This window comes from Schistocerca americana, unplaced genomic scaffold, assembly GCF_021461395.2.
Source record: "Schistocerca americana isolate TAMUIC-IGC-003095 unplaced genomic scaffold, iqSchAmer2.1 HiC_scaffold_18, whole genome shotgun sequence".
NCBI classification, from domain to species: Eukaryota; Metazoa; Arthropoda; class Insecta; order Orthoptera; family Acrididae; genus Schistocerca; species Schistocerca americana.
Genome location: NW_025725884.1, coordinates 7,698,816 through 7,720,023, shown reverse-complemented (window position 1 = coordinate 7,720,023; position 21,208 = coordinate 7,698,816).

The following is a 21,208-nucleotide window of genomic DNA, read 5'->3' as shown; positions in this document are numbered from 1 at the left end:
CTCGATCACATTGACGAACTAACACAGAAATTGCGGCGCTATGAAATTCTCTTGGTTCTATGACTTCTCCTTCTAAATCGAGTAACGTTCCTATGGAAAAGAAAGGATTTTCTTTTGGGATACGAGTATCTCCTTTCCGATGCACTATTCCTTTTTTACTGCATCAATCGCTGCCCCACATTGACAAATTAACACAGAAATGGCGTCGCTATGAAATACTATGGGTTCTATTATCTCTCCTTCTAAATCGAGTAACGTTTCTATGGAAACGATAGGATTCTCTTTTGGGATACGAGTATCTCCATTCCGATGCACTATTCCTTCTTTACTGCATCCCTCACTCCCTCACATTGACGAATTAACACAGAAGATGCGTCGCTATGAAATACTATGGGTTCCATGACATCTATTTCTAAATCGAGTAACGTTTCTATGGAAACAACAGGATTTTCTTTTATGATACGAGTATCTCCTTTCCGATGCACTATTAGTTCTTTACTGCATCCCTCGTTCTTTCACATTGACGAATGTGCACTGAAATTGCGTGGCTATGAAATACTATTTGTTCTATGACTTCTCCATCTAAATCGAGTTACGTTTCTATGGTAACGACAGGGTTTTCTTCTGGTATACGAGTAGCTCCCTTCCGATGCACTATTTCTTCTTCACTGCATCCCTCGCACCCTCAGAAAGACAAATTAACACAGAAATTGCGTCGCTATGAAATACTATGGATTCTAAGACTTCTCCTTCTAAATCGAGTAACGTTTATATGGAAACAACAGGAATTGCTTTTGGGATACGACTATCTCCTTCCGATGCACTATTCCTTCTGTACTGCATCCCTCGCTCCCTCACATGGGCGAATTAACACTGAAATCACGTGGCTATGATATACTATGGGATCTATGGCTTCTCCTCCTAAATCGAGTAATGTTTCCATTGAAACGACAGAATTTTCTTTGGGATACGAGTATCTCATTTCCGCAGCACTATTCCTTCTTTACTGCATCCCTCGCCCCCTGGCATTGACGAATTAAGACAGAAATTGCGTGGCTATTAAATACTATGGGTTCTATTATCTCTCTTTCTAAATCGAGTAACGTTTCCATGGAAACGATAGGATTCTCTTTTGGGATACGAGTATCTCCATTCCGATGCACTATTCTTTCTTTACTGCATCCCTCGCTCCCTCAGAATGACGAATTAACACAGGAATTGCGTCGCTATGAAATACTATGTGTTCTATGACTTCTCCTTCTAAATCACGTAAAGTTTCTATTGAAACAAAAGGATTTTATTTTGGGATACGAGTATGTCCTTTCCGATGCACTATTCCTTCTTTACTGCGTCTCTCGCTCCCTCACATTGACGAATTAACACAGAAATTGCGTCGCTATGAAATACTATGGATTCTATGACCGCTCCTTCTAAATCGAGTAACGTTTCTATGGAAGCGACTGGATTTTATTTTGGGCTAGGTCTATCTCCTTTCCGATGCACTATTCTTTCTGTACTGCATCCCTCGCTCCCTCACATTGACGAATTCACACAGATATTGCGTCGCTTTCAAATTCAAGGCGTTCTATGACTCCCCCTTCCAAATCGAGTAACGTTTCTATTGAAACGACAGGATTTTCTTTTGGGTTACGAATATCTCCTTTCCGCTGTACTATTCCTTCTTTACTGCATCCCTCGCTCCTTCACACTGACGAATTAACACAGATATTGCGTCGCAATGAAATACTATGGATTCTATGACTTCTCCTTCAAAATCGAGTAACGTTTCTATGGAAACGACAGGATTTTCTTCTGGTATACGAGTATCTCCTTTCCCATGCACTATTCCTTCTTTGCTGCATCCCTCGCTATCTCATATTGACGAATTAACACAAAAATTGCGTCGCTATGAAATACTATGGGTTCTATGACTTCTCCTTCTAAATCGAGTAACGTTCCTATGGAAAAGACTGGATTTTCTTTTGGTATACGAGTATCTCCTTTCCGATGCACCATTCCGTCTTTGCTGCATCCCCCGCTACCTCACATTAACGAATTAAAACAGAGATTGCGTCTCTATGAAATACTATGGGTTCTATGACTTCTCCTTCTAAATCGACTAACGTCTCTATGTAAACGACAGGATTTTCTTTTGGTAAAGGAGTATCTCCTTTCCGATGCACTATTCCCTCTTAACTGCATCCTTCGCTCCTTCACATTGACGAATTAACGCAGAAATTGTGTCGCTATGAGGTATTATAGTTTCTATGACTTCTCCCTCTAAATCGAGTACCGTTTCCATGGAAAAGACCGGATTTTCTTTTGGCAAACGAGTATCTCCTTTCCAATGCAGTGTTCCTTCTTTAGCGCATCACTCGCTCCCTCACATTGACGAATTAACACAGAAATTGCGTCGCTATGAAATACTATGGGTTTCAAGACTTCTCCTTCTAAATCGAGTAAAGTTTCTCTGGATACGACAGGATTTTCTTTTATGATACGAGTATCTCCTTTCCGATGCACTATTCCTTTTTTACTGCATCCCTCGCTCCCCCACATTGACAAATTAACACGGAAATGGCGTCGCTATGAAATGCTATGGGTTCTATTATCTCTCCTTCTAAATCGAGTAACGTTTCTATGGAAACGATAGGATTCTCTTTTGGGATACGAGTATCTCCATGCCGATGCACTATTCCTTCTTTACTGCAACCCTCGCTCCCTCACATTGACGAATTAACACCGATATTGCGTCGCTTCGAAATAAAATGCGTTCTATGACTCCCCCTTCAAAATGGAGTAACGTATCTATTGAAACGACAGGATTTTCTTTTGGGATACGAGTATCTCCTTTCCGCTGCACTATTCCTTCTTTACTGCATCCCTCGCCCCCTGGCATTGACGAATTAAGACAGAAATTGCGTGGCTCTTAAATTCTATGGGTTCTATTATCTCCCCTTCTAAATCGAGTAACGTTTCTATGGAAACGATAGGATTCTCTTTTGGGATACGAGTATCTCCATTCCGATTCACTATTCCTTCTTTACTGCATCCCTCGCTCCCTCAGAATGACGAATTAACACAGAAATTGCGTCGCAATGAAATGCTATGGATTCTATGACTTCTCCTTCAAAATCGAGTAACGTTTCTATGGAAACGACAGGATTTTCTTTTGGTATACGAGTATCTCCATTCCGATGCACTATTCCTCCTTTACTGCATCCCTCGCTCTCTCACATTGACGAATTAACACAGAAATTGCGTCGCTTTGAAATACTATGGGTTCTATGACTTCTGCATCTAAATCGACTAACGTTTCTTTGGAAACGACTGGATTTTCTGTTGGTAAAGGAGTATCTCCTTTCCGATGCACTATTCCTTCTTAACTGCATCCTTCGCTCCCTCACATTGACGAATTAACGCAGAAATTGCGTCGCTATGAGTTATTATGGTTTCTATGACTTCTCCCTCTAAATCGAGTATCGTTTCCATGGAAAAGACAGGATTTTCTTTTGGCAAACGAGTATCTCCTTTCCGATGCACTGTTCCTTCTTTAGCGCATCACTCGCTCCCTCACATTGACGAATTAACACAGAAATTGCGTCGCTATTAAATACTATGTGTTCTATGACTTCTCCTCCTAAATCGTGTAACGTTTCTATGGAAACGACAGGATTTTCTTTTGGGATACGACTATCTCCTTATCAATGCACTATTCCCTCTTTACTGCATCTCTCGCTCCCTCACATTGATTAATTAACACAGACATTGCGTCGCTGTGAAATACTATGGTTTCTATGACATCTCCTTCTAAACGAGTAACGTTTTTATGGAAACGTCAGGATTTTTTTTGCGATACGAGTGTCTCCATTCCGATGCACTATTCCCTCTTAACTGCATCCCTAGCTCCCTCACATTGACAATATAACACAGAAATTGCGTCGCTCTGAAATACCATTGGTTCTATGAGATCTCCTTCTAAATCGAATAACGTTTCTATGGAATCAACAGGATTTTCTTCTGGGATATGAGTATCTCCTTTCCGATGCAATATTCCTTATTTACTGCATCCCTCGCTCCCTCAGATTGACGAATTAACACAGAAATTGCGTCGTTAAGAAATACTATGCTTTCTATGATTTCTCCTTCAAAATCGAGTTACGTTTCTATGGAAACGACAGGATTTTCTCTTGGGATACGGGTATCTCCTTTCCGATGCACTATTCCTCCACTACTGCATTCCTCGATCCCTCACATTGACGGATTAACACTGAAATTGCGTCGTTATGAAATACTATGTGTTCTATAACTTCTCCTTCTAAATAGAGTAACGTTTCTATTGAAACGACAGGATTTTCTTTTGGGAAACGAGTATCTCCTTTCCGATGCATTATTCCTTCTTTACTACATCTCTCGCTCCCTCACATTGACGAATTAACAATGAAATTGCGTCTCTATGAAATACTATGGGTTCTATGACTTCTCCTTCTAGATCGAGTAACGTTTTAATGGAAACGAGAGGATTTTTCTTTGCGATACGACTGTCTTATTTCCGATGCACTATTCCTTAAGTACTGCATCCCTCGCCCCCTCACTTTGGCGAATTAACGCTGAAATTTCCTGGCTATGAAATACTATGGGGTCTATGACTTCTCCTTGTAAATAGAGTAATTTTTCTAGTGAGACGACAGGATTTTCTTTTGGGATACGACTATCTCCTTTCCGATGCACTATTCCTTCTGTACTGCATCTCTCGCTCCCTCACATTGGCGAATTAACACAGAAATTGCGTCGCTATGAAATACTATGGGTGTTATGACTTCTCTTATTAAATCGACTAGCGTTTCTATTGACATGACAGGATTTTCTTTTGGGATGCGAGTATCCCCTTTCCGATGCACTATTCCTTCCTTACTGCATCCCCCGCTCCCTGACATTGACGAATTAACACAGATATTGTGTCGCTATGAAATACTATGGGTTTCATTACTTCTCCTTCTAAATCGAGTAACGTTTCTACGGAAACGACAGGATTTTCTATTATGATGCGAGTATCTCCTTTCCGATGCACTATTAGTTCTTTACTGCATTCCCGGCTCCCTCACATTGACGAATAAGCACAAAGGTTGCGTCGCTATGAAATACTATGGGTTCTATGACTTCTCCTTCTAAATCGAGTAAAGTTTCTATGAAAACGACAGGATTTTCTTTTATGATAGGAGTATCTCCTCTCCGATGCACTATTAGTTCTTTACTGCATCCCTCGCTCCCTCACATTGACGAATAAGCAGAGAAAAAGCGTCGCCATGAAATACTATGGATTCTATTACTTCTCTTCCTAAATCGAGTAACGTTTCTATGGAAACGACAGGATTTCGTTTTGGGATACAACTATCTCCTTTCCGATGCACTATTCCTTCTTTACTTCATCCCTCGCTCCCTCACATTGACGAATTAACGCAGAAATTGCGTCGCTATGAATTACTATTGGTTCTACGAATTCTCCTTCTAAATCGAGTAACGTTTCTATGGAAACGATTGGATTTTCTTTTGGTATACGAATATCTCCTTTCCGATGCACTATTTCTCCTTTACTGCATCCCTCGCTCCCTCACATTGACGAATTAACACAGAAATTGTTCGTTATGAAATACTTTGGGTTCTATAACTTCTCCTTCTAAAGCGAGTAACGTTTCTATGGAAACGACTGATTTTCGTTTTGGGATACGACTATCTCCTTTCCGATGCACTATTCCCTCTTTTCTTCATCCCTCGCTCCCTCACATTGACTAATTAACACAGAAACTGCGTTGCTATGAAATACTATGGGTTCTATGACTTCTCCTTCTAAATCGAGTAACGTTTCTATAGAAACGACAGGGTTTTCTGTTGGGATACGACTGTCATATTTCCGATGCACTATTCCTTCTTTACTACATTCCTCGCTACCTCACATTGACGAATTAACACAGAAATTGCGTCGGTATGTAATACTATGGGTTCTATGACTTCTCCTTCTAAATCGAGTAACGTTTTTATGGAAACGACAGAAATTTCATTTGCGATACGAGTGTCTCCTTTCCGATGCACTATTCCTTCTTTACTGCATTCCTCGCTACCTCACATTGACGAATTAACACAGAAATTGCGTGGTTATGAATTACAGTGGGTTCCATGACTTTTCCTTCTAAATCGAGTAACGTTTCTATGGAAACGACAAGATTTTCTTTTGGTATACGAGTATCTCCTCTCCGATGCACTATTCCTTCTTTACTGCATCCCTCGCTCCCTTACACTGACGAATTAACACAGAAATTACGTCGCTATGAAATAATATGGGTTCTATGACTTCTCCTTCTAAATCGTGTAACGTTTCTACGGAAACGAGAGGATTTTTCTTTGCGATACGACTGTCTTATTTTCGATGCACTATTCCTTAAGTACTGCATCCCTCGCCCCCTCACTTTGGCGAATTAACGCTGAAATTTCCTGGCTATGAAATACTATGGGGTCTATGACTTCTCCTTGTAAATAGAGTAATTTTTCTAGTGAGACGACAGGATTTTATTTTGGGATACGTGTATCTCCTTTCCGATGCACTATTCCTTCTGTACTGCATCCCTCGCTCCCTCACATTGACGAATTAACACAGATATTGCGTCGCATTGAATTACAATGCGTTCTATGACTCCCCCGTCTAAATCGAGTACCGTTTCTATTGAAACGACTGGATTTTCCTTTGGGATACGAGTATCTCCTTTCAGATGCACTATACCTTCTTTAATGCATAGCTCGCTCCCTCACATTGACGAATTAACACAGAAATTGCGTCGCTATGAAATGATATAGGTTCTATGACTTCTACTTCTAAAACGAGTAACATTCCTATCGAAACGACATTAATTTCCTTTGGGATACTACTATCTCCTTTCCGAAGCACTATTTCCTCTTTACTGCATCCCTCGCTCCCTCTAATTGACGAATTAACGCGGAAATTGCGTCGCTATGAAATACTATGGGTTCTATGACTTCTCCTTCTAAATCAAGTAACATTTCTATGGAAACGATAGGATTTTCTTTTGGGATACGAGTATCTCCTTTCCGATGCACTATTCCTTCTTTACTGCGTCTCTCGCTCCCTGTCATTGACGAATTAACACAGAAATTGCGTCGCTGTGAAATACTATGGGTTCTATGACTTCTCCTTCAAAATCGAGTAACGTTTCTATGGAAACGACTGGTTCTTCTTCTGGTATTCGAGTATCTCCTTTCCGATGCACTATTCCTTCTCTACTGCATCCCTCGCTCCCTCACATCGACGAATTAACACAGAAATTGCGTCGCTATGAAATACTATGAGTTTCATGACTTCACCTTGTAAATCGAGTAAAGTTTCTATGAAAACGACAGGATTTTCGTTTATGATACGAGTATCTCCTTTCCGATGCACTATTAGTTCTTTACTGCATCCCTCGCTCCCTCACATTGACGAATAAGCAGAGAAATTGCTTCGCCATGAAATACTATGGGTTCTATGACTTCTCCTTATAAATCGTGTAACGTTTCCATGGAAACGACAGGATTTTCTTTTGGGATACGAGTATCTCCTTTCCGATGCACTGTTCCTTCTTTACTGCATCCCTCGCTCCCTCATATTGACGAATTAACACAGAAATTGCGTCGCCATGAAATACTATGAGTTCTATGACTTATTCTTCTAACTCGAGTAACGATTCTGTGGAAACGACAGGATAATCTTTTGGGATACGACTATCTCTTTTCCGATGCCCTATTACTTCTTTAGTGCATCCCGCGCTACATCACATTGACGAATTAACTCAGAAATTCCGTCGCTATGAAATACTATGGCTTCCATGACTTCTCCGTCTAAATCGAGTAACTTTTCTATGGAAACGACACGATTTTCTTTTGGTATACGAGTATCTCCTTTCCGATGCACTATTCCTATTTTACTGCGTCCGTCGCTCCTTCACATTGACGAATTAACACAGAAATTGCGTCGCTATGCTGGCCGAAGTGGCCGTGCGGTTAAAGGCGATGCAGTCTGGAACCGCAAGACCGCTACGGTTGCAGGTTCGAATCCTGCCTCGGGCATGGATGTTTTTGATGTCCTTAGGTTAGTTAGGTTTAACAAGTTCTAAGTTCTAGGGGACTAATGACATCAGCAGTTGAGTCCCGTAGTGCTCAGAGCCATTTGAACCATTTCTGCGTCGCTATGAAATACTTTAGGTTATATGAGTTCTCCTGCTAAATCGAGTTATGTTTATATGGAAACGAAAGGATTATCTTTTAGGATACGAGTATCTCCTTTCCGATGCACTATTCCTCCTCTATCGCATCCCTCGATCCCTCACATTGACGAATTAACACAGAAATTGCGTCGCTATGAAATACTGTGGGTTCTATGACTTCTCCTTCTAAATCGAGTAATGTTTAAATGGAAACGACAGGATTTTCTTGTGGGATACGAGTATCGCCTTTCCGATGCACTATTCCTTCTTTATTGCATCCCTCCCTCCCTCACATTGACGAATTAACTTTGAAATTGCGTCGCTATTAAATACTATCGCTTCTATGACCTCTCCTTCTAAATCGAGTAACTTTTCTATGGAAACGACAGGATTTTCTTTTGGGGAACGAGTATCTCCTTTCCGATGCACTATTCCTTCTTTACTGCATTCCTCGCTCCCTCACATTGACGAATTAACAATGAAATTTCGTCGCTATGGAATACTATGGGTTCTATGACTTCTCCTTATAAATCGAGTAACGTTTCTATGCAAACGACACGATTTTCTTTTGAGATACGTGTATCATCTTTCCGATGCACTATTCCCTCATTACTGCATCCCTTACTCCCTCACATTGACGAATTAACACAGAAATTGCGTCGCTATGAAGTACTATGGGTTCTATGACTTCTCCTTCTAAATCGAGAAACGTCTCTATGGCAACGACAGGTTTTTCTTTCGGGATACGAGTATTTCCTTCCCGATGCACTATTCCTTCTTTACAGCGTCCCTGGCTCCCTCACATTGACGAATTAACACACAAATTGGGTCGCTATGAAATACTATGGGTTCTATGACTTCTCCTTCTAAATCGAGTAACGTTTCTGTGGAAACGAAAGGATTTTTTTTGGGATACGAGTATCTCCATTTCGATGCAATATTCCTTCCTTACTGCATCCCTGTCACCCTCACATTCACGAATTAACACAGAATTTGCGACTCCATGGAATACTATGTGTTCTATGACTTCTCCATCTAAATCGAGTAACGTTTCTAAGGAAACGACAAGATTTTCTTATGGGATACGAGTATCTCCTTTCCGATCCTCTATTCCTTTTTTACCGCATCCCTCGCTCCCTCACATTGTCGAATTAACACAGAAATTGTGTCGCTATGAAATACTATAGGTTCTATGACATCTCCTTCTAAATCGAGTTTCGTTTCTATGGAAACGACAGGATTTTCCTTTGGGATACGAGTATCTCCTTTCCGATGAACTATTCCTACTTTACTGCATCCCTCGTTCCCTAACATTGACGAATAAGCACAGACATTGCGTCGCTATGAAATCCTATGGGTTCTATGACTTCTCCTTCTAAATCGAGTAACGTTTCTATGCAAAGGACAGGATTTTCTTTTGGGAAACGAGTATCTCCTTTCCGATGCACTATTCCTTCCTTAAGGCATCCCTCGCTCCCTCACATTGACGAATTAACACAGAAATTGCGTCGCAATGAAATACTATGGGTTCCATGACTTCTTCTTCTAAATCGAGTAACGTTTCTATGGAAACGACAGGATATTCTTTCGGGATACGAGTATCTCCTTTCCGATGCACTATTCCTTCTTTACTGCATCCCTCGCTCCCTCACATTGACGAATTAACAATGAAATTTCGTCGCTATGGAATACTATGGGTTCTATGACTTCTCCATCTAAATCGAGTAACGTTTCTAAGGAAACGACAAGATTTTCTTATGGGATACGAGTATCTCCTTTCCGATCCACTATTCCTTTTTTACCGCATCCCTCGCTCCCTCACATTGTCGAATTAACACAGAAATTGCGTCGCTATGAAATACTATAGGTTCTATGACATCTCCTTCTTAATCGAGTGGCGTTTCTATGCAGACGACAGTATTTTATTTTGGGATACGAGTATCTCCTTTCCAATGCATTATTCCTACACTATTGCATCCCTCGCTCCCTCACATTGACGAATTAACACAGAAATTGCGTCGCAATGAAATACTATGGGTTCCATGACTTCTTCTTCTAAATCGAGTAACGTTTCTATAGAAACGACTGGAATTTCTTTTTGGGTACGAGTATCTCCTTTCCGATGCACTATTCCGTCTTTACTACATTCCTCGCTACCTCACATTGACGATTTAACACAGAAATGGCGTCGCTATGAAATACTATGGGTTCCATGACTTCTCCTTCTAAATTGATTAACGTTTCTATGGAAACGAAAGGATTTTCGTTTGGTATACGAGTATCTCCTTTCCGATGCACCATTCCTCCTTAACTCCATCCCTCGCTCCCTCACATTGACGAATTAACACAGAAATGGCGTCGCTATAAAATACTATGGGTTCGATGACTTCTCCTTCTAAATCGAGTAACAATACTATGGAAATGTCAGGATTTTCTTTTGCGATACGAGTATCTCCATTCCGATGCACTATTCCCTCTTAACTGCATGCCTTGCTCCCTCACATTGACAAATTAACTCAGAAATTGCGTCGCTCCGAAATACCATTGGTTCTATGACATCTCCTTCTGAATTGAGTAACGTTTCAATGGTAACAACAGGTTTTTCTTTTGGGATACGAGTATTTCCTATCCGCTGCACTATTCCTTCTTACTTCACCCTGGCTCCCTCACATTGACGAATTAACACAGACCTTTCGACGCTATGGATTAATATGTGTTCTATGACTTCTCCTTCTAAATCGAATAACGTTTCTATGGAAACAACAGGATTTTCGTTTGGGATACGAGTATCTCCTTTCCGATGCACTATTCTTTCTATCCTGCATCCCTCGCTCCCTCACATTGACGAATTAACACAGAAATTGCGTCGCTATGAAATACTACGTGTTCTATGACTTCTCCTTCTAAATCGAGTAACGTTTCTATGGAAACGACAGGATTTTCTTATGGGATACGAGTTTCGCCTTTCCGATGCACTATTCCTTCTTTACTGCATCCCTCGATCCCTCACATTGACGACTAACACAGAAATTGCGTCGCTATGAAATACTATGAGTTCTATGACTTCTTCTTCTAATTTGAAAGACGTTTCTATGCAGACGACAGGATTTTTTTTTTGGGATACGAGTATCTCCTTTTCGATGCACTATTCCTACTTTATTGCATCCCTCGTTCCCTCACATTGACGAATAAGCACAGAAATTGCGAGGCTATGGATTACTATGTGCGCTATGACTTCTCCTTCTAAATCGAGTAACATTTCTATAGAAAGGACAGGATATCCTTTTGGGATCCGAGTATGTCCATTCCGATGCACTATTCCTTCTTTATTGCATCCCTCGCACCCTCACATTGACGAAATAACACAGAGATTGCGTCGCTATGAAATACTATGGGTTCTAAAACTTCTCTTTCTAAATCGAGTATCGTTTCTATGGAAACGGAAGGATTTTCTTTTGGTATACGAGTATCTCCTTTCCGAAGCACTATTCCTTCTTTACTGCATCCCTCGCTCCCTCACATTGACAAATTAACTCAGAAATTGCCTCGCTCTGAAATACCATTGGTTCTATGACATCTCCTTCTAAATCGAGTAACGTTTCAATGGAAACAAAAGGATTTTCTTTTGGGTTACGAGTATCTCCACTCCTCTGCACTATTCCTTCTTTACTGCATCTCTCGCTCCCTCAGATTGACGAATTAACACAGATATTGCGTCGCTATGAATTACTATGGGTTCTATGACTTCTCCTACTATATCGAGAAACGTTTCTATGGAAACGACAGGTTTTTCTTTCGGCATACGAGTATCTCCTTTCCGATGCACTATTCCTTCTGTACTGCATCCCTGGCTCCCTCACATTGACGAATTAACACAGATATTGTGACGCTATGGTATGATATGTGTTCTATGACTTCACCTTTTAAAACGAGTTACGTTTCTATGGAAACGACAGGATTTTCTTTTGGGATACGTCTATCTCCTTTCCTATGCACTAGTCCGTCTTTACTGCATCCCTGGCTACCTCACATTCATGAATTAACACAGTAATTGCGACTCCATGGAATACTATGTGTTCTATGACTTCTCCTTCTAAATCGAGTAACGTTTCTAAGGAAACGACAGGATTTTCTCATGGGATACGAGTATCTCCTTTCCGATGCACTATTCCTTCTTTACTGCATCCCTCGCTCCCTCACATTGTTGAATTAACATAGAATTTACGTCGCTATGAAATACTATGGGTTCTATGATTTCTCCTTAAAATTCGAGTTACGTTTCTATAGAAACGACAGAATTTTCTTTTGGGATACGAGTATCTCCTTTCCGATGCACTATTCCTCCTCTACTGCATCCCTCGATCCCTCACATTGACGAATTAACACTGAAATTGCGTCGCTATGAAATACTATGTGTTCTATAACTGCTCCTTCTAAATCGAGTAACGTTTCTATTGAAACGACAGGTTATTCTTTTGGGATACGAGTATCTCCATTCCGATGCACTATCCCTTCTACACTGCATCCCTCGCTCCCTCACATTGACAAATTAACAATGAAATAGCGTCTCTATGATATACTATGGGTTCTATGACATCTCCTTCTAAATCGAGTAACGTTTCTATGGAAACGACAGAATTTTCTTTTGGGATACGAGTATCTCCTTTCCGATGCACTATTCCTCCTCTACTGCATCCCTCGATCCCTCACATTGACGTATTAACACTGAAATTGCGTCGCTATGAAATACTATGTGTTCTATAACTGCTCCTTCTAAATCGAGTAACGTTTCTATTGAAACGACAGGTTATTCTTTAGGGATACAACTATCTCCTTTCCGGTGCACTATTCCTTCTTTACTTCATCCCTCGCTCAATCACATTGACGAATTAACACAGAAATTGCGTCTCTATGATATACTATGTGATCTATGACTTCTCCTTCTAAATCGAGTAACGTTTCTAAGGAAACGACAGGATTTTCTTATGGGATACGAGAATCTCCTTTCCTATGCACTATTCCCTCTTAACTGAATCCCTTGCTCCCTCACATTGACAAATTAACTCAGAAATTGCGTCGCTCTAAAATACCATTGGTTCGATGACATGTCCTTCTAAATCGAGTAACGTTTCAATGGAAACAAAAGGATTTTCTTTTGGGATACGAGTATCTCCACTCCGCTGCACTATTCCTTCTTTACTGCATCTCTCGCTCCCTCAGATTGACGAATTAACACAGATATTGCGTCGCTATGAATTACTATGGGTTCTATGACTTCTCCTACTATATCGAGAAACGTTTCTATGGAAACGACAGGTTTTTCTTTCGGCATACGAGTATCTCCTTTCCGATGCGCTATTCCTTCTTTACTGCATCCCTGGCTCCCACACATTGACGAATTAACACAGATATTGTGACGCTATGGTATGATATGTGTTGTATGACTTCTCCTTCTAGATCGAGTAACGTTTCCATGGAAACGACAGGATTTTCGTTTGGGATACGAGTATCTCCTTTCCGATGCACTATTCCTTCTATCCTGCATCCCTCGCTCCCTCACATTGACGAATTAACACAGAAATTGCGTCGCTATAAAATACTATGTGTTCTATGACTTCTCCTTCTAAATCGAGTAACGTTTCTATGGAAACGACAGGATCACCGTTTGGGATACGAGTATCTCATTTCCGATGCACTATTCCTCCTATCCTGCATCCCTCTCTCCCTCACATTGACGAATTAACACAAAAATTGCGTCAGTACGAAATATTATGGGTTCTATGACATCTCTTTTTAAAACGAGTTACGTTTCTATGGAGAAGACAGGATTTTCTTTTAAGATACGTCTATCTCCTTTCCTATGCACTACTCCTTCTTTACTGCATCCCTGGCTCCCTCACATTCACGAATTAACACAGTAATTGCGACTCCATGGAATACTATGTGTTCTATGACTTCTCCTTCTAAATCGAGTAACGTTACTAAGGAAACGACAGGATTTTCTCATGGGATACAAGTATCTCCTTTCCGATGCACTATTCCCTCTTTACTGCATCCCATCGCTCCTCCACGTTGTTGAATTAACATAGAATTTGCGCCGCTATGAAATACTATGGGTTCTATGATTTCTCCTTAAAAATCGAGTTACGTTTCTATGGAAACGACAGAATTTTCTTTTGGGATACGAGTATCTCCTTTCCGATGCACTATTCCTCCTCTACAGCATCCCTCGATCCCTCACATTCACGAGTTAACACTGAAATTGCGTCGCTATGAAATACTATGTGTTCTATAACTGCTCCTTCTAAACCGGGTAACGTTTCTATTGAAACGACAGGTTATTCTTTTGGGATACGAGTATCTCCTTTCCGATGCACTATACCTTCTTTTTTGCATCCCTCGCTCCCTCACATTGACGAATTAACAATGACATTGCGTCTCTATGAAATACTATGGGTTCTATGACTTCTCTTTCTAAATCGAATAACGTTTCTATGGAAACGACTGGATTTTCTTTTGGGATACGACTATCTCCTTTCCGATGCACTATTCCTTCCTGACTCCATCCATGGCTCCATCACATTGACGAACTAACACAGAAATTGCGACGCTATGGATTATTATGTGCTCTATGACTTCCCTTCTAAATCGAATATCGATTCTATGGAAAGGACAGGATTTTCTTATCGGATCCGTGTATGTCCTTTCCGATGCACTTTTCCTTCTCTATTGCATCCCTCGCACCCTCACATTGACGAATTAACACAGAGATTGCGTCGCTATGAAATACTATGGGTTCTATGATTTCTCCTAAAAATCGAGATACGTTTCTATGGAAACGACAGAATATTCTTTTGGGATACGAGTATCTCCTTTCCGATGCACTATTCCTTCTATCCTGCACCCCTCGCTCCCTCACATTGACGAATTAACACAGAAATTGCGTCAGTATGAAATACTATGAGTTCTATGACTTCCCTCTTAAAACGAGTTACGTTTCTATGGAAACGACAGGATTTTCATTTGGGATACGTCTATCTCCTTTCCTACGCACTAGTCCATCTTTACTGCATCCCTGGCTACCTCACATTCACGAATTAACACAGTAATTGTGACTCCATGGAATACTATGTGTTCTATGACTTCACCTCCTAAATCGAGTAACGTTTCTAGGGAAACGACAGGATTTTCTCATGGGATTCGAGTATCTCCTTTCCGATGCACTATTCCTACTTTACTGATTGCCTCGTTCCCTAACATTGACGAATGAGCACAGAAAATGCGTCGCTATGAAATCCTATGGGTTCTATGACTTCTCCTTCTAAATCGAGTAACGTTTCTATGGAAACGACAGGATTTTCTTTTGGAATACGACTGTCTCCTTTCCGATGCACTATCCCTTTCTGACTCCATCCATGGCTCCATCACATCGACGAATTAACACAGAAATTGCGACGTTATGGAATACTATGTGCTCTATGACTTCTCCTTCTAAATCGAATATCGATTCTATGGAAAGGACAGGATTTTCTTGTCGATTCCGAGTATCTCCTTTCCGAAGCACTATTCCTTCTTTATTGCATCCCTCGCACCCTCACATTGACGAATTAACACAGAGATTGCGTCGCTATGAAATATTATGGGTTCTATGATTTCTCCTAAAAATCGAGTTACGTTTCTATGGAGACGACAGATCATTCTTTTGGGATACGAGTATCTCCTTTCGGATGCATTATTCCTCCTCTACTGCATCCCTCGATCCCTCACATTGACGAATTAACAATGAAATTGCGTCTCTATGAAATACTATGGGTTCTATGACTTCTCCTTCTAAATCGAGTAACGTTTCAATGGAAACGACAGGATTTTACTTTGAGATACGAGTATGTCCTTACCGATGCACTATTCCTACTTTACTGATTGCCTCGTTCCCTAACATTGACGAATAACCACAGAAAATGCGTCGCTATGAAATCCTATGGGTTCTATGACTTCTCCTTCTAAATCGAGTAACGTTTCTATGGAAACGACAGGATTTTCTTTTGGTATACTGGTATACGAGTATCACCTTTCCGATGCACTATTCCCTCTATCCCGCATCCCTCGCTCCCTCACATTGACGAATTAACACAGAAATTGCGTCAGTATGAAATACTATGAGTTCTATAACTTCCCTCTTAAATCGAGTTACGTTTCTATGGAAACGACAGGATTTTCTTTTGGGATACGTCTATCTCCTTTCCTATGCACTAGTCCTTCTTTACTGCATCCCTGGCTACCTGACATTCACGAATTAACACAGTAATTGCGACTCCATGGAATACTATGTGTTCTATGACTTCTCCTTCTAAATCGAGTAACGTTTCTAGGGAAACGACAGGATTTTCTCATGGGATACGAGTATCTCCATTCCGATGCACTATTCTTTCTTTACTGCATCCCTCGCTCCCTCACATTGTTGAATTAACATAGAATTTGCGTCGCTATGAAATACTATGGGTTCTATGATTTCTCCTTAGAAATCGAGTTACGTTTCTATAGAAACGACAGAATTTTCTTTTGGGATACGAGTATCTCCTTTCCGATGCACTATTCCTCCTCTACTGCATCCCTCGATCCCTCACATTGACGAATTAACCCTGAATTTGCGTCGCTATGAAATACTATGTGTTCTATAACTGCTCCTTCTAAATCGAGTAACGTTTCTATTGAAACGACAGGTTATTCTTTTGGGATACGAGTATCTCCTTTCCGATGCACTATTCCCTCTTTACTGCACCTCTCGCTCCCGCACATTGACGAATTAACACAGAAATTGCATCGCTATGAAATACTATGGGTTCTATGACTTCTCCTTCTAAATCGAGTAACGTTTCTATGGATACGATAGGATTTTCTTTTGGTGTAACAGTATCTCCTTTCCGATGCACTATTCCATCTTTACTGCATCCCTCGCTCCCTCGCATTGACGAATTAACACAGAAATTGCATCGCTATGAAGTACTAGGTGATCTATCACTTCTCCTTCTAAATCGAATAACGTTCCTATGGAAACGACAGGATTTTCTCTTGGGATACGTCTATCTCCTTTCCGATGCACTAGTCCTTCTTTACTGCATCCCTGGCTCCCACACACTCACGAATTAACACAGAAATTGCGACTCCATGGAATACCATGTGTTCTATGACTTCCCTTCTAAATCGAGTAACGTTTCTAAGGAAACGACAGGATTTTCTTGTGGGTTACGAGTATCTCCTTTCCGATGCACTATTCCTTCTTTACTGCATCCCACGCTCCCTCACATTGTCGCTTTAACACAGAAATTGTGTCGCTATGAAATACTATGGGTTCTAAGATTTCCCCTTCAAAGTCGAGTTATGTTTCTATGGAAACGACAGGATTTTCTTATGGGATGCGAGTATCTCCTTTCCGATGCACTATTCCTCCTCTACTGCATCCCTCGCTCCTTCACATTGACGAATAAACACTGATATTGCGTCGCTATGAAATACTATGTGTTCTATAACTTCTCCTTCTAAATCGAGTAACGTTTCTATTGAAACGACAGGTTTTTCTTTTGGGATACGAGTATCTCCTTTCCGATGCATTATTTCTTCTTTACTGCATCCCTCGCTCCCTCACATTGACGAATAAGCTCAGAAATTGCGTCGCTATGATATCCGATGGATTCTATGACTTCTCCTTCTAAATCGAGTAACGTTTCTATGGAAACGACAGGATATTCGTTTGGGAGACGAGTATCTCCTTTCCGATGCACTATTCCTTCCTTACTCCACCCCTGGCTCCATCACATTGACGAATCAACACAGAAAATGCGACGCTATGGAATACTATGTGCTCTATGACTTCTCCTTCTAAATCGAGTAACGTTTCTATGGAAAGGACAGGATTTTCTTTTCGGATCCGAGTATCTCCTTTCGGATGCACTATTCCTTCTTTATTGCATCACACGCACCCTCACATTGACGAATTAACACAGAGGTTGCGTCGCTATGAAATACTATATGTTCCATAACTTCTCCTTCTCAATCGAGTAACGTTTCTGTGGAAACGAAAGGATTTTCTTTTATGATGCAAGTACCTCCTTTCCGATGCACTATTAGTTCTTTACTGCATCCCTCGCTCCCTCACATTGTCGAATAAGCAGAGAAATTGCGTCGCCATGAAATACTATGGGTTCTCTAACTTCTCCATATTAATCGATTAACGTTTCTGTGGAAGCGACAGGATTTTCTTTTATGATGCGAGTACCTCCTTTCCGATGCACTATTAGTTCTTTACTGCATCCCTCGCTCCCTCACATTGACGAATTAACACAGAAATTGCGTCGCTATGAAATACTATGGGTTCTATGACTTCTCCTTCTAAATCGAGTAACGTTTCAATCTAAACGACAGGATTTTCTTTTGGTATACGAGTATCTCCTTTCCGTTGCACTATTCCCTCTTTACTGCATCCCTCGCTCCCACACATTGACGATTTAACACAGAAAATGCATCGCTATGAAATACTAGGTGTTCTATCACTTCTCCTTCTAAATCGAGTAACGTTTCTGTGGAAACGAAAGGATTTTCTTTTATGATGCGAGTACCTCCTTTCCGATGCACTATTAGTTCTTTACTGCATCCCTCGCTCCCTCACATTGTCGAATAAGCAGAGAAATTGCGTCGCCATGAAATACTATGGGTTCTATAACTTCTCCATATAAATCGATTAACGTTTCTGTGGAAAAGACAGGATTTTCTTTTATGATGCGAGTACCTCCTTTCCGATGCACTATTAGTTCTTTACTGCATCCCTCGCTCCCTCACACTGCCGAATAAGCAGAGAAATTGCGTCGCCATGAAATACTATGGGTTCTATAACTTCCCTTCTAAATCGAGTACGTTTCTAATGAAACGACAGGATTTACTTGTGGGTTACGAGTATCTCCTTTCCGATGCACTATTCCTTCTTCACTGCATCCCTCGCTACCTCACATTGACGAATTAGCACAGAAATTGCGTCGCTATGAAATACTAGGTGTTCTATCACTTCTCCTTCTAAATCGAGTAACGTTCCTATGGAAACGACATGATTTTCTTTTGGGATACGTCTATCTCCTTTCCGATGCACTAGTCCTTCTTTACTGCATCCCTGGCTCCCTCACACTCACGAATTAACACAGAAATTGCGACTCCATGGAATACTATGTGTTCTATGACTTCCCTTCTAAATCGAGTACGTTTCTAATGAAACGACAGGATTTACTTGTGGGTTACGAGTATCTCCTTTCCGATGCACTATTCCTTCTTTACTGCATCCCACGCTCCCTCACATTGTCGATTTAACACAGAAATTGTGTCGCTATGAAATACTATGGGTTCTATGATTTCTCCTTCAAAATCGAATTATGTTTCTATGGAAACGACAGGATTTTCTTATGGGATACGGGTATCTCCTTTCCGATGCACTATCCCTCCTCTACTGCATCCCTCGCTCCTTCACAATGACGAATTAACACTGATATTGCGTCGCTATGAAATACTATGTGTTCTATAACTTCTCCTTCTAAATCGAGTAACGTTTCTATTGAAACGACAGGTTTTTCTTTTGGGATACGAGTATCTCCTATCCGATGCATTATTTCTTCTTTACTGCATCCCTCGCTCCCTCACATAGACGAATAAGCTCAGAAATTGCGTCGCTATGAAATCCGATGGATTCTATGACTTCTTCTTCTAAATCGAGTAACGTTTCTATGGAAAAGACAGGATTTTCTTATGGGATACGAATAACTCCTTTCTGATGCACTATTCCCACTTTACTGCATCACTCTGCGATGCAATCTTAGTTATTTACTGCTTCCCTCGCTCCCTCACATTGACGAATAAGCCTAGAAATAGCGTCGCTATGATATACTATGGGTTCTACGACTTCTCCTTCTAAATCGAGTAACGTTTCTATGGTAACGACAGGATTTTCTTTTGGGATACGAGTATCACCTTTCCGAGGCACTATTCCTTCTTTACTGCAACCCTCGCTACCTCACATTGACAAATTAACACAGAAGTTGCGTCGCTATGAAATACTATGGGTTCTATGACTTCTCCTTCTAAATCGAGTAACGTTTCAATGGAAACGACCGGATTTTCTTTTGGTATACGAGTATCTCCTTTCCGATGCACTATTCCGTAATTACTGCATCCCTCGCTCCCTCACATTGACGAATTAACACAGTAATTGCATCGCTATTAAATACTAGGTGTTCTTTCACTTCTCCTTCTAAATCGAGTAACGTTTCTGTGGAAACGAAAGGATTTTCTTTTATGATGCGAGTACCTCCTTTCCGATGCACTATTAGTTCTTTACTGCATCCCTCGCTCCCTCACATTGACGAATAAGCAGAGAAATTGCGTCGCCATGAAATACTATGGGTTCTATAACTTCTCCATATAAATCGATTAACGTTTCTGTGGAAACGACAGGATTTTCTTTTATGATGCGAGTACCTCCTTTCCAATGCACTATTAGTTCTTTACTGCATGCCTCGCTCCCTCACATTGACAAATAAGCAGAGAAATTGCGTCGCTATGAAATACTATGGGCTCTATAACTTCTCCATCTAAATCGAGTAACGTTTCTATGGTAACGACAGGGTTTTCTTATGGGATACGAGTATCACCTTTCCGAGGCACTATTCCTTCTTTACTGCATCCCTCGCTACCTCACATTGACGAATTAACACAGAAATTGCGTCGCTATGAAATACTATGGGTTCTATGACTTCTCCTTCTAACTCGAGTAACGTTTCAATGGAAACGACAGGATTTTCTTTTGGTATACGAGTATCTCCTTTCCGATGCACTATTCCCTCTTTACCGCATCCCTCGCTCCCTCACATTGACGAATTAACACAGAAATTGCATCGCTATGAAATACTAGGTGTTCTATC